This window comes from Chrysochloris asiatica, unplaced genomic scaffold (assembly GCF_000296735.1).
Source record: "Chrysochloris asiatica unplaced genomic scaffold, ChrAsi1.0 scaffold00011, whole genome shotgun sequence".
NCBI lineage: Eukaryota > Metazoa > Chordata > Mammalia > Afrosoricida > Chrysochloridae > Chrysochloris > Chrysochloris asiatica.
This window is the reverse complement of record NW_006408529.1, coordinates 30,225,946-30,228,870: the sequence shown is the minus strand read 5'-3', so window position 1 is coordinate 30,228,870 and position 2,925 is coordinate 30,225,946. Positions and strand designations below refer to the sequence as shown.

The 2,925-nt window shown below is 41.6% G+C and overlaps 1 pseudogene; it reads left to right on the top strand.

The window, feature by feature from the left end:
- The first annotated feature begins 1,656 nt into the window (after nt 1-1,656).
- On the top strand, nt 1,657-2,712 carry LOC102837267 (annotated as a pseudogene).
- The last annotated feature ends 213 nt before the right edge of the window (nt 2,713-2,925 follow it).

Below are 2,925 nucleotides of genomic sequence, written 5' to 3'. Positions count from 1 at the left end.
CATTCCCTTGATAATAAACTTCTCTTACTATATATGCATATATATATTCACTAGTTTTGCTTCTCTAGAAAACCTGACCTAAGACACAGTCCTTGTGTGGTGCTGTAGAATAAACACTGGCACTTTACAACAAGAAAAATATTTTTTACAGATGAAGATTTATGTTTCTTTTTTGAATAAAGAGTCAGTAAATTTGCAGAAGCAGATCACTAGGTCTTTCTCCATGAAGCTACCAAATGGGTTCCAACCAGAAACATTTCCGTTAGCAAATCAGTGCTTAACCATTCAGCTACCAGGGCTGATTGCAAAGAAACACCTGTCTTTATATGACATATGATATAGTTATCACTCCTGTATTACCTCTTTGATTGACCTGTCACAAGTTGCTACACATAATTTATTCTAAATTTACCCAATGATTGTGTTGGTCATCTGTGTTGGCTAATCGCTTTGATATCATTCTTATATCATTCATATCTTTATGAAGGAGCAGGAAGTTAGAACATGGAGCCAGGTGTCTAGTCTAAAACACTTACAGACGTAGCAAGATAGGAACTTTATCTTCCTTGATGTTTACATTTCAAAGACATGGCTCCCAGGCTGGTCAAAAAGCATCCCTGTGATATAAAAATGTCAAGATGCTTGTTTAATTTTTTTAAGAATTGAATTCATTGGATCAAAGTGTTGATTTGAACAAACTGTAGTACCGCTTCTCTTTCCCTGCCCAAGAATCTGAATTTTTACCCGTTCTCTGTTCAAGCAAGAATGTTGTTGTTGTTAAGTGCCATCGAGTCGGTTCCAACCCACAGCGACCCTGTACAGGGTTTCCGAGGGTGTAAATCCTTACGGGAGTAGAAAGCCTCATCTTTCTCCCACGGAGCGGCTGGTAGTTTCGAACCGCTGACCTTAAGGTTCGCAGCCCGATTCGTAACCACTATGCTACCAGAGCTCAAGCAAGAATACCAGTGCCAATTCCAGTTGCCTTCCAGTCTACTCTGACTTTTGCAAATGTTACATGTATCAGAGTATAACTGTGCTTCATACAATTTTCAGTGACTTTTATTTTGGAAGTAGATTGCAAGGCCCTTTTTACAAGGTGTCTATGGGTGAATCTGAACCTCCAGCTTATCCATTACTAAACTCTGCTAGGTAATCCAAGCCAGATGTTCATTTGAAGCCAGGATGATGAGACTAGGTCTCTTACTTCTGACTTGTTATCCAGAGGGACCAGTCCCTGGAGATGGTAAAGTGGAGTGTCAATGAAAAAGAGGAAGACCCCCAATGAAATGAATTGACACAGTGGCAGAAGCAATGATCTCAAGTGTAACCACTATTGTGAGGACGGCACAGGACTGGACAGTGTTTTGTTCTATTGAACATGGGGTCGCTATGAGTCAGAACCCACTCAATGGCATCTAACAATAACAACAATAATTATTCCAAATTATGATATAATTTCATAGGATTTCTAGAAGGATTAAAGGACCAGGCTCATAAAACATTAAAGAATAATTATTATTTATTGTAATAAAACAGAAATGTTCAAATGTTCAACCTGGTTTTATATGAAAACTCAATTCTTAGCAAATTCCAATTGAAATACTTTGCAGTAGTCTGAAACACAGGTATCTCTCGACACGGGAGCAGGCATTGGACATGGCTGCACCTTCCCTCGTGACTACATTTGCTGCCCGGCTACTCCAGTGGGCACAGAGCTTGCCGCCCCCCGCCATCGCTCCCTCCACCTTTTGGAAGTACGAAATGAAGCAGTGGTCCTTTCTGGAAGGAAACTTGCTCAGCAGATCAAGCAAGAAGTTCACCAGGAGGTGGACCAGTGGGTATCATTGGGCAACAAATGGCCACACCTGAGCGTGGTTCTGGTCCAAAAGAATCCTGCAAGAAGTTCTTACATCCTCAACAAAACCAGGACTGCTGCAGGTGTGGGAATCATCAGTGAAACAATTTTGAAACCAGCTTCGATTTCTGAGGAAGAACAGTTGAATTTAATCAATAATCTCAACAACGATGACAATGTAGATGGCCTCTTTGTTCCGCTTCCTCTTCCAGACCACATTCCAGAGCAGAGAGAAAGGTCTGCAGTGCTGTTTCTCCAGACAAGGATGTTGACGGCTTTCATGTAATTAATGTGGGGAGACTGTGTTTGGACCAGTATTCCATGTTACCTGCGACTCCCTGGAGTGTGTGGGAGATAATTCAGTGAACAGGAATTCCAACCCTGGGGAAGAACATGGTGGTTGTTGGACAGTCAAAAACTGTTGGGATGCCTATTGCAATGTTGCTGCACACAGATGGGGCACAGGAATGTCCTGGAGGTGATGTCACTGTTACAATAGCTCATCGGTACACTCCCAAAGAGCAGTTGAAGAAGCATATAATTCTTGCAGCTATTGTGGTGTCTGCTGCAGGCATTTCCAATCTGATGACTGCAGATATGATCCAGTAAGGCGCAGCTGTCATTGACGTGGGAATAAATAGAGTTCAAGATCCCGTGACTTCTGAACCCAAGTTGTTAGGGATGTGGATTTCGAAGGAGTCCGAAAGAAAGCCGAGTACATTACTCTGGTTCCTGGAGGCCTTGGTCCCATGACAGTGCTGATGCTAATGAAGAATACCATTACTGCTGCAAGAAAACTGCTGAGGCCTGAAGAGCTAGAAGTGAAGTCTAAAGAGTGTGGAGTAACATCCAATTAACTGTTGTATTATCTGGGTCATCAGCAGCACTCCACTCCAGTTCAAGAAGCAAAACAGGCCAATAGAATTGCAATATTCTTTGTTTATTGTTCTGAAATGGTTTTAAATGATGCTTTGTATTTATTGAAAACTGAAATGGATGGATGTTTGTACACAAAACTTTGCAGTACCTCACAGGTGATCATTCCAGTGTCATTTTGGGTCTTAAAATCT